We start from the raw sequence: 12,500 nt of genomic DNA, 5'->3' as shown, positions 1-12,500 counted from the left end.
CTCAGAGTCGAACACGGAGAGAGGACGACCTCAAGAAGGAGCCGACGGTCTTCGTCCCGCCGGCCATCTTAACGAGCGAGCTATTTTGTGGGGGGGGGGGGGGGGGGGGGTAAGCTGAGCATTTCTTGTTAATGTAAATTATTTACCTTCGCCTCTATCCTGATGGAATCTTAATTGTGCTTCCCGCGGCTCGCCTCGTAAAGCGATTCATCAACGTCCTCCTGGACCATGAAAAGAGACACGCCGTGGAGAGGGGGAGGAGGGGAAGAAGGAGGGGAAGAAGAAGAAGAAGAAGAAGCCTCTCTTGTGCTCCTTCTCTTGGCGAGCGAGCTTTGAAAAAAAGGGCAAATAATTGTCTCGTGACTCGGCGGCGCGACATAATTAAAATAAATAAATCAGCAGAGACCCGCACACACACACACACACAGAGACACACACAGACACACACACAGACACACCGACACACACACACAGTTGTCATCTGCTGCTGCTCCTGGTAAAGAGGCTGTGGGAGTGCAGGGACGTGTCTCGCTAAGGGAAGTGGTGTGTGTGTGTTTTCTCTTCTCTTCTTCGCGGTCTGGTTTCTCACACACGTGTGTGTGTGTGTGCTCTTACACTCGCCGGGTCACGTGACTTCTTACTGCCCCCCCCCCCACACCCCCGAGGCTCATGTGCCAAGAATGAAAAATATAGAGACGACCCCCTTCCTCACCGATCCTCCCCCTTGCACACACTCAGATACACACACACACACACACACAGGCCTCTTCTGGGCCGTGTGTGTGTGTGTGTGTGTGTGTGTGTGTGTGTGTGTGTGTGTGTGTGGGCCTTACGGTGTTAATGAACACCTCCACAATGGATTCACCACTAGTGCTCCAAATGTTCTGGAGCTAACTCTTCTTCTTCTTCTTCTTCGTCTTCTTCTTCTTCTTCTTGGTCAAAGTTAGCCACAGATCGCGTCTAAAATACCAACTTTAAATAAAAACATGCGCTTCTCTTTTTCCTATCTTTTCGCTGCACACAGACACACACACACAGACGTCCGTGTGAAACTCTAAGATGAAGAAATATGGAAAGGAAGAGCCGGTGTGACAATAAAGCAATGAGGTGAGAGGTCAATTAAGTATGTGTGTGTGTGTGTGTGCATTCGTGAGGGAAAGAGAGGAGTAAGTGTTGGGGGGGTTGTTGTGTGACACTGTGTGTGTGTGTCCTGGTGATGAAGGGTCAGCTGAGGGTCACAGCTCACCTTTCCTCCTCATCGATCCCTCCCCGCTCGCAGATCGACGTCTCGCCGCGTGGCGCGCGGCCTCTCATCTGATTATTTATCTCTCTTCTTTTATCGAGCGAGAGAGCCGCTAACGAGCGGCAGAGCTCTCGTCTCTCCTCCTCCACCTGTTCCCTGACCTCTGTTCCCTGACCTCTGTTCCCTGACCTCTGTTCCCTGACCTCTGTTCCCTGCCGGCGTCGCCGAGGCCTCGTGTCCGTCTTACAGGCCCTCCCTTTTTTTTCCTTCTTTTTTTAATACATTTTCTTTATCAATACTCGCTTCTCTCATTCGTTCTTTTCATCTCTTATCCTTCTCGCTCCTCCCCCCCCCCCTCCCCCGCCACCCGCACACCTGCACCTCCCGGGGCCGGGTGGAGAACAGACGCCCCTGTGTTCTCTGATAATCATCACATAGCTTGCATGCCTGCTCCTCTTCTCTCTCTCTTTCTCTCTCTGTGTTCTTTCTCTCCCGCCTGCCAGCTTACCTCAGTCAAGCCCGTAACCCCCCCCCCCCTCCTCGCCGCATCTGCCCCGCCATACATCAGCCTTCCTGACGGGCTCACTCAGCACCCACAATGCATCGCTCTCATTCCCTTCGCCTCTCCCCCCCCAGAAGAAATTTTGCAATTGCCTCGCACGATGAAAACAAGCAGATGAAGGAGGATAAAGTTTCCTCTTGACACCGGCTCTGACCCCCCCCCCATCCCCCCCCTCCTCTAACACAAAGTTCAGACGAGGCCGAGCAGAAGACGAAGACGAAGAACTCACTGACAGAAAGCAGACTGCCCCCCCCCCTGCTTTCCCGGTGTGTGATGCAGTCCAGGCTCGCCGCTCGGCCTCGTGACACCAGAACGCAGAGGCAGAACTCTGGAGGCCAGGAAGGAAGGAAGGAAGGAAGGAAGGAAGGAAGGAAGGAAAGAAGAAAGGAAGGAAGGAAAGAAGGAGGGAAGGAAGAAAGGAAGGAGGGAAGGAAGGGAGGAAGGAAGGAGGGAAGGGAGTAAAGAAGGAAGGAAGGAAAGAAGGAAGGAAGGAAAGAAGGAGGGAAGGAAGGAAGAAAGGAAGGAGGGAAGGAGGGGAGGAAGGAAGGAAGGAAAGAAGAAATGAAGGAAGGAAGGAAGGAAAGAAGAAAGGAAGGAAGGAAAGAAGGAGGGGAGGAAGGAAGGAGGGTAGGAAGGAAGGAAGGGAGGGAGTAAAGAAGGAAGGAAATAAGAAAGGAAGGAAGGAAAGAAGGAGGGAAGGAAGGAAGAAAGGAAGGAGGGAAGGAAGGGAGGAAGGAGGGAAGGAAGGAAGAAAGGAAGGAGGGAAGGAGGGGAGGAAGGAAGGAGGGAAGGAAGGGAGGAAGGAAGGAAGGAAAGAAGAAATGAAGGAAGGAAGAAAGGAAGGAGGGAAGGAAGGGAGGAAGGAAGGAGGGTAGGAAGGAAGGAAGGAAGGGAGGGAGTAAAGAAGGAAGGAAAGAAGGAAGGAAGGAAAGAAGCAGGGAAGGAAGGAAGGAAAGAAGGAGGGAAGGAAGAATGGAGGGAGTAAAGAAGGAAGGAAGGAAGGAAAGAAGGAAGGAAGGAAAGAAGGAGGGAAGGAAGGAAGGAAGGGAGGGAGGGAGGGAGGACGGAAGGAGGGAAGGAGGGAAGGAAGGGAGGAAGGAAGGAGGGAAGGGAGTAAAGAAGGAAAGAAGGAAGGAAGGAAAGAAGGAGGGAAGGAAGGAAGAAAGGAAGGAGGGAAGGAGGGAAGGAAGGGAGGAAGGGAGTAAAGAAGGAGGGAAGGAAGGAAAGAAGGAGGGAAGGAAGGAAGAAAGGAAGGAGGGAAGGAAGGGAGGAAAGAAGGAAGGAAAGAATAGAATAGAAGGAAGGAGCAGGGGAAGCAACTGGGGTTCAGGCTTGCTCAAGGACACTCGACTTGCAACTAATGGGGAGGGATCGAACCCACAACCTTGCGGTTGCAGGACGGCCCTCTTACCCCACTGAGCTAAAGCCGCCCAGAAGGAAGGAAGGAAAGAAGCAGGGAAGGAAGGAAAGAAGGAGGGAAGGAAGGAAGAAGGGAGGGAGTAAAGAAGGAAGGAAGGAAGGAAAGAAGGAAGGAAGGAAAGAAGGAGGGAAGGAAGGAAGGAAGGGAGGGAGGACGGAAGGAGGGAAGGAAGGAAGGAAGGAAGGGAGGAAGGAAGACAGCCCAGAAGGGAACCCCCGCTCAGTGGGCGTACCCGCCGTGTCTCGGCTCAGGCTTGTTGTTGAGGTCTCTGAGTGGAAAGAAGAAGGAAGCAGAATAATAGATTTGTGTCGGTCTGGACATTTCATAAAAATAGAAATGAATCGTTCTATTGAAGGAAAACCTTCGTCTGAAGTTCTGCTGAGAGCGTGAGAGGAGATCGGCTCCTCTCGATAACATTCATGTTCCTTCAGGACCACCAGTGGGCAATTAGTTCACTTTAAAACTCCCAACATCAACAGGAATTTACCACGGCCGCTGTGTGTGTGTGTGGGGGGGGGGGGGGGGGATTCATATTCTCAGCATATTTAGCGATAACGTTGGTGATCCTCTGGACTTCTCATGGGTCATCGGTTTAGAATATGACTGCAAGACTAGTTCCCACTGTCACGATGTGGAGTTGTTGTGTGTTTTATTAAATATTTCATTATGCTTTGTTTATGTTTTTTATTCCACTATTTAGTGTAAAAAAAGAGTTTCTTCTTAATAATTATGGTCTCCGATACCAGATTTCCTTCATTGTCATCGATATCTGATCCGGGTATTTGAGTCCGTATTCTAAAACATCGTAATACTTCTCTCACTGGAACGTGTCATCAGTATTTTTGCCGATGATGAAGACGAGCCGTGAAGCATCGACCCAAAATTTGCTGACTTTATTTTTCCGCCTTTTGAAATGAGGTGAATCTCATCCCAGAGTGATGTCACTATGACACTATGACAGCCCCCCCCCCCCCCCCCGTCCTGTGAAGAGGTTTTTTGTTGGCCGAAGGTCACGATGTGAGTCACGGAGCTCGTGTTTCCCGCCGGGGGAGCGATGCCAATACAGGAAGTGGAGGGTAAACAGAGGGAATCCCACACGCTGACGAGGAAACTCCACAGCGGCGTCCTACACTCTCCACACACACACACACACACACACACATGCATTGATACCCACTTCAGGGGAGAAAATGAGCGACTCCGAGAGGCTGCAATAACGTGCAAACGTGCCCTTCATAAAATAACATTTCAGAGGAATTAGCCTAGTTGGTGAAATGTCACGCCCTCGCTCGCCCTCGCCGCGGCGCTTTCTCCCCCGTCGGCGCGTGACCTTATTCCTCTTATCTGCGGCGGCCGTGCAGGACCTCCGCTCGGCGGGCTGCGCGTCGGCCGTTTGTGAGCGACACGCCGAAAAATATGGCCGGGTCGAGAGAATCTGGGTCTTTGTGTGCGTGTGTGTGTGTGTGTGTGTGTGGCTTTGTTTTGACACCAGCGTGAGGCCCCGAGCCGCCTAATGCGAAAGTGATCCGCAGGCCTCCTGAATATTTGATGCTCGTGTAATAGGGAAGACATAAAAAAGCTTTTCATATCTCAATTCATCCCGTCAGAGTCATCGATTCAACCGGCACCTTCATCGAGGGGCCCCTTCCGGTTCGCCACCCCCTCTCCCCAAATCACAATGAGGATTATTTTTATTTTTTAAATATTCCGTGGGCTTTAACCATCTTATTTGAATTATTTACTCGTGGGTTCGACGGAGGGAGACTATTGATCTGAACGATGTGGCTGAGCTAAATGGTGATGGTTAGCATGGGGGGGGGGGGGTCTGTTATCTCTAATCTGTAAATATATGCAAAGGAGATTTACATAACGAGGATGATTCCATCGGGGTTTTTTTTTTTCCGATGAAGCCATTTCTCCAAATATAGTTTTTAGAGAGAGAGAGAGAGAGAGAGAGAGAGACTGGACTCATTCAAGCCAAATGTTTATGAACGAGGCGTCTGGAGCACCGGCGGAGCTGTCATAACACATTCCTTCATCTCTCGCTCCTCTTCGTCGACCGGAGGCCCCCGAGGCCCCCGACCCTCACGCCGGCTCAGACGGCCGCACTTCTGTGATGATGATGATGGTGATGATGGTGATGATGGTGATCCAAGGAATCGTGCATCTGGGTCAATGAGTGCCCGCGAGGGCCGAGCAGAGAGCGGGGGAGGGGGAGCAAGAGGGGGGGGGGGATCAATACACAATATCTTACAAATTGAATTTGACCTGGATCGATCCGGAGGGCGCGCGTGACCAGCTGAGAGCGGCGCACAGTGAATCCGGATGATCAGGGGGGAAGGGGGGGCGGTGTAAAAGGGCTGAGAGGGGGGGATGGAGTGTGAAGGGGAGGTGACGAAGGTATCGTATTGGTTTACCAGTCACTCAAGTCTCCCTGTCAACATCATCATCATCATCATCTTTAAAAGCATAAATCTGTCTCTACGACGACAGCTTGTATGGACTTAGTGTTCTCATCCGGTCTCTGTATGTCTCATTGTGTCTCTTCTTCTTCTTCTTCTTCTTCTTCTTCTTCTTCTTCTTCTCCTTCTTCTTCATATGTTGAAAAGTATAAAGTTTATTGCCAGGAATGTTTACACAAGGAATTTTTTTTTTTTGAAGGAGCAAACATTTGGGACATGACAAACAAACAACAATCGGTTTGGTGTGTGCTTCAAGTGGTGTGTTTTAGTTAAGTGTATGTTTACGTGGCGTGTGTTTAAGTGTTTGAAGAGGTAGTCCTGGGGGGGGTCAGTCGTCAGTCCCGGCTCCATTGATATTGAGCATTGCCGAGGAAAAAACGGAAAGTGGCGGGTGGTTGTGGTCCTGTTCTGATGATGACCCGCAGCCTCCTCCCGAGGGGGGAGGAACAGGGAGTGTCCAGGGGGGGGAAGGCGACAATCTCTTCTCTGGCCCACCAGTGACCTGGAAGAACAGGACTGGAGGGAAGGCAGATTGCAGCCGATAACCTCTCGGCCGAGGCGGATGATGCCTGCAGCGATGCCGTGGTAGAATTGTACCATCATTCTCCCTGGCAGGTTGAATTTCAGCTGCCCCAGGAAGTGACACTGATACAAAAAAAGGCCAAATAAAGCTTTTTCAACTTCTATAAATTGTTATCAATGACAACCCTTACTCTCGAGCCTCTATATACACATATATATATTCAGTATATATATATATTTATATAAATAAATATATATATAAATATATATATATACATATATATAAATATATATATATAAATATATATAAATAAATATATATACATATATATATTTGAATTATTCTCATGTTAATAATATGACTAATCAGCGAGATGAAACTGTTCTTATAAAAGAATATTTTCTGCTTTGCAATTATGTGTAATGGACAGGTGTAGCGGCGGCGGCAGCTTCACCTCGCGGCCTTCACGCAGAGACTCGTTACCACGGCTGATTTACAGGTGCGACGAATCTCACCTTCTGCCCGTTGTTCAGCAAATGATCTTCTTTTCCTTTTTCTTTTCTCAAAACAAAAACAGCGCCGTGCGTCGCTGTCGTGTGAACGCCGGTGGTTTTCTTCTTCTGGAGAAACCAAAGAGAAAATCAGACGCCGCGACCAAGAAAGGTGATGTCACCTGCACGCAGCGTTGAACACACACACACACACACACACACGCACAGGCCAAAGGTCACGGGGGTCAAAGTGAGAATAGTCAAAGAATAAAAAAGAAGAAGCTCTCGCTCCATTCTAACCCGGAAGGCCCTTTCGGTAGCGACGGTGAGCGGGGGGGGGGGGGGGTGGAGGGAGGGAGGAGGGTCTCCGCACACGGGGTCGAGGGCTCATTTACTATAATCCTGGACATGTCTGGATCGATGGGGGGGGGGGGGAGCTTCTCCACAGAGTCCGCCAATACAGAGCCCCCCCTCCTCCCCTCCCCCGTCACCCTATCAGTCACAACCACAGCGCTGAGCTAAAAGACACCTCGGCCCCTCCCCCTCACCTACACACATATGGACTGAGCACCAGACACACACACACACACACACGTATATACACACAGACAATCAAACACACACAATCCCTATTGATCACCCCCCCCCCCCAGAGGCCCCTTGCAGTTTTGGGGGGCAGGGCAGCCTCGCAGGGGGGGGGGGGCAAATGATCCACTGGGGGGGGTCACTCACTCACACTCACTACTGGATGGCCCTGACACTTAAACTACATTAATCACTACCTAGGCAACGCAACGCTCCGGTTAGGGAGAGGTCAAGGTCAAGGTCAGACACCAAAGAGAAAACCAGTACACGCTTTCAGGGAAGGTATCACAAGTATTTCTCTCTTCTTTTTCTTTTTTTTCAATGAATATAAAGAGTTGTCGGACACATTTCCTGAATGGGGGAGAAAAAAAATAGAAATATAATGTAGACGTGACATTTTGAGTTGAAGGAAACTATTTTAGGCGATGTGGGGACCGCTACGGCGAATTGGACCGTTGAATATTTGCGAATGAGCTTCTTTCCTTTTCTTCTTCTGGTGTTTCCGTCGCCGCGGCGCTCTCGTCTCCTGAGAGACGACATTTCAAGGAATTAATCACAGTTCCGGGGAGTTTAACTCCGGCGGAGAATGAAATCCATTCATTTAACTTTTAGTTACGAACGCGCCGACAAACCGTCACATTTATGACATGTCTTCTCTCTGTTGATATTTAGAGCTTTGATAAAAGAGGCCGACGCCCATCGGCTCCGTCGAGAAGAAACGCTCTCAGTAAAAAAAAATGTGAATCCTATGTCCTTGTAAAACAGGAAGTTCAAATCCCCCAGAATCCCTTGTGAGGACAATGACCTCGCTCGCTTCTGTCTGGTTTGTGTGTACGTGCACGTGCACGTGCATGTGCAAATTGAGACAAAATGCTTCCAACAAAAGTGCAATTTGTCAACGCAACTTGCCGACGCGGCAGAACTCGACACACACACACACACACACACACACACACACCGACACACACACGCACACACAGATGTTACAGCGTATGGCTCTTCTGAGAGATTCACGCTCGTAAATCATAACCACGGACAGACGTGGAATAACAATCTTGCATTTCCCATCAGTGTGTGTGTGTGTGTGTGTAGGGGGGGGGGGGTAATGAGTGGAAGACCATTTCTGAGGAGCTTCAGACCCACGAGGCTCCAGCACCTGTCCCTCGGCTTTCAGTGTCGAAGGGAGAGACGAATGTTGGGGGGGATTGTGTGTGTGTGTGTGTGTCGGGGAGGGGGTGCTCAGCCTTCTCCATCTGCATACTCACCTCCTCTTAATCCCCCCGACCCCCCGATCCTCTTGCACGCACCTCATTCCCTATAAGCCCCCCCCCCCCCCCCCCCCTCCAAAGAGGTTTGCTGTCTATGGATTTAGCCTTGAGGGCCTAAGTGCCCCCCCCCCCCCTTCTGAAAAACCTCAATTCCAGTTTACGGCGGCAGCGCTAAGCAACAACAGCTAATGGCAGAGGATGAGGCTAATGAGGGGGGGGGGGGGGTCTGTATGGATGCAGGGTTTTTAATTAGGCGGCGAGGGGTGGGGGGGGGGGGAGGGGGACGCCCACGGGGGAGTGCTTTTCTCGGCCCGGGACACTTTGCTCTGTGACTGACAACTAATCGTCGGCTCGGGGGGGAGGTGTGTGTGTGTGTGTGTTTTAGATTTGGAAAAGGCTTTTCTAGTGAGATAGTTCAAGGAATACGTTACGCGTTCTTCTTCTTCTTCTTCTTCTTCGGCCATGTTGCTTCATTTGGCACGTTTTGCATATTCATCGTCACACTGTGGATAATGTGCTTTTGTTATTGTTATTGTTATTGTCCTTGATGGCGGTGAACATCTGGGGGATTTACACTGCAATGATTCCCTTTAAAAGGACAACGCCGGCAAAACAATACTCTCTCTCTCTCTCTCTCTCTCTCCCTCGCTCTCTCTCTTGTCGTTTTTTTTTGTTTCTTCCTGCAAGCACTTCTAAAAACTTCCCTGTATCTTTGTTTGCTCTGCAGCTGCTGCCTCCTCAGCCCCGCGTACGAGAAATGACGTCAAGGGAGAGAGAGAGAGAGAGAGTCTCTCGCTCCCTACGCTGCTTCGGGTTTCAGTTCGTTACCATGGCAGCAGCAGCCACTTCCTGCCAGAGAGGGTCTTCCTGTGTTCATTCATATGTGTGTGTATGTGTGTGTGTGTGTTTGAGCGTGTGTGTGCTTGCTGTGTTTACATTGCCATATATGGGGTTGAGGGGGGGGGGGGGTATGAACAATGGGCTCAGGGCTTCCCCCAAAAGTCAAACAAACACCATTAACAGTAAAATAAGTACTCTGCACACACACACACACGCACACACGCACACACACACACACACACGCACACACACACACGCACACACACACACACACACACACACACGCGCGGCCATGTGCCACGCTCCTATCAGACTCCATCACCTCCACTTCCAGTCCATGGAGTGTAAATGTGAAGCTCCTCGACACAAAGGATAAAGCACAGAAACCGGTTGGAGTCATTTGATCTTAGCGTTAATCACGCCGCGGCTTTTTGCACACCGCACTGTTTCCCTGTCGCTAACGAGCCGTGAGACAAACAGCCAATGAGAGAGCCTCGTGAATCTCTCTTCTGAAGGAGGTTTTTAAATTCACCTTCTTCCTTTTTTTCTTCCTTCTCAGTGGAAAGTATGTTGAACCCACGCAGACGACGGGTGTTTCCTCATGTGCGTGCTCGACAAGAAAGAGGGGGGGGGGAGAAGGGGAGAGAAGGGGGGGGGACATGGCTGTCTGTGTAGGGAGGCTCCCTCTGAAGGATCTCTGTCCTCTCTGAACACCGACTGCTGTCACACACACTTTGGGGGCTGATAAGCCTCCCGGTGCCTCGGAGGTGAAGGGTGTGTGTGTGTGTGTGTGTGTGTGTGTGTGTGTGTGTGTGTGTGTGTGTGTGAGGAGGGGGGGGGGTCCCTGACTGGAGAAAGGCCAAACTCATTTACATTCAGGGCATCGTGGCGCTTCATGTATTCACCAGCTCAGCTGTTTTCAGACACACCGTTAAGCCGCTCCATAGATCACAGCGCCGACGCCCACTTGCGGCGAGGGTGGAGGGATGGAGGGTGGAGCGATGGAGGGTGGAGCGATGGAGGGTGGAGGGGTGGAGGGTGGAGCGATGGAAGGTGGTGGGATAGAGAGATGGAGGGTGGAGGGGTGGTGTGATGGAGGGGTGGAGGGTGGAGCAGGCACGTGCACAGATAGAGCCCTAGTGGTGCTCAAGCTCCGCCCCTTTGCCCTGGATGAGTAAAGTGCCCTTTTTGCTGGAGACACGTTTTTTTTATTCATCCGTATTTAAGAATAAAAGTTACTCTTTCTGTCATCAAGTGTGTTTTAATATCCGACGCGGCATTTATTTGAGTTCTTGTGAGAATTTCGCCTAGACCCGCTCCGCGGCGCTCACGAGCCCCCCCTCCTCTCCCTCCCCCTGCCTCGCCCCTCCCTCCTTCTCCTCCGCGCAGGTCTCCTCGCGCCACCGAACGGCTGCACCTCCTTCTCCTCTGACCCGCAGCACCACACACACAGGTCATGACGGTGTTTGTCCCCTGACGTTGTTTTGTGATAAATCAACCACAACATTAGCGCTGCTGAAAACATGACGTCACAACTGGTCCGACGGTTCCGAAACAAATAAACAAACAAAAACTCCGTGATTTCAAAGCCTCGTCCAGCTGTTTACTGACGTTAGTTATGTTTAGAAAATAGAGAGAAGAGAAGAGAGAAGAGAGAGGGAGAGAGAGAGAAGAGAAGAGAGAGGGAGAGAGAGAATTCAAGAGAAAAGAGAGAGAGAGGGAGAGAGAGAGAGAGAGAGAAAAGAGAGAGAGAGAGAATTCTTATTCCGTTCTATTCAACAGGGGCTAGTCTAGGATTTGCGTGGCCAGACTGAAAAAAAAAATCATACAGCCTCTCTTGTTCAGAGGGCCGGGCCAAATGTGGAGGCGGGCCGTATCCGGCCCACGGGCCTTAGTTTGAGGACCACTGCTCTTGGCTGTTGATGTCTATCAATATCGCTCATTTTGAAAATGACGTAAGGGGGCAATACGGATCCGTATCAGACCAGGAGGAGGGCAATACGTGGCTGGCATGACGACCCATTAGCCAATCAGAACGCTTGTGCTGTTGTTGCTATATAATAATTCATCTTTATTCATAAAGAAAATGTAAGCTAGCGGTCTGATGCTGCCAGAGGAGCTGCAGGTTGAGGATGTATTGCATCATCAGTGTAATGCTGCTAATGCTTCAACTCTGTCAGAATTTTTTTGTGGCATTGGGTGCCCTTTTTTTTGGTTTGAGCACCTGCCCCCCAAAATGTTTGTGCACATGCCTGGGGTGGAGGGATGGAGAGATGGAGGGATGGAGAGATGGAGAGATGGAGAGATGGAGGGATGGATGGTGGAGGGGAATAAAACTCATGTCTCCCCTTGTCAAAGTCTTTATTTCTCGTTAACTTGATGAAGAGTTTCTTCTTCTTCAGGTCGTCGGCTGCGGCGGCCATTTTCTTCCCTCACTTTCACGCAGAGGGTTGTAAAACACACGAGGAGCGAACTCCCAAAGATTGTGATATTACAGCTCTGAAAATCAGAGAGGAGGAGGGGGCGGGAGGAGGGGGGGGGGTATTCGTGGGGAGAGAGAGAGATGCAGAAAGTGTGAGAAAGAGAGAGAGAGAGAGAGAGAGAGAGAGAGAGAGAGAGAGACGGTGAAGGAGGCTCAGACAATTTATCCTCACAGCTGCTAAAGGTCACAGGAGCAACTGTCGAAAGGTACCTGATCTCCTCTCAGCGGAGAGAGAGAGAGAGAGAGAGAGAGAGAGTTGCTGTCATCCGTCAAATGTGACGGATGACAGCAACAGCAACACTCAAAGGTCAGAGGTCAGCCCAAAGGGAACCTCTTTATTATCGCAGCAGTGGTCCCGAGTTCTTCGTGTCATTATTCACAGAGCAGAATTATAAAAGGGTATATAAAAGTTAGTTTTTTTCAAATTTTTGGATCTTTTTCCTGATCCGATGTGAAAGGTCAAAGGTCAGGGATGTCGTACGTGTCCAGACTGTAAAGCCCTCTGAGGCAAATGTGTAATTTGTGATACAGAGGCGGCGGGTTCCCTCGCCGCGGTGTGACATTTACAAACCCTCCTCAAAAGAGTTGAAGCCTTAAAATAAACCACCGCGTGTTTCAACTCCA

The sequence above is a fragment of the Pseudoliparis swirei genome, chromosome 5 (genome assembly GCF_029220125.1).
Source record: "Pseudoliparis swirei isolate HS2019 ecotype Mariana Trench chromosome 5, NWPU_hadal_v1, whole genome shotgun sequence".
Classification (NCBI taxonomy): Eukaryota; Metazoa; Chordata; class Actinopteri; order Perciformes; family Liparidae; genus Pseudoliparis; species Pseudoliparis swirei.
The sequence above is the reverse complement of the archived record's forward strand: the minus strand, read 5'-3'. Positions refer to the sequence as shown.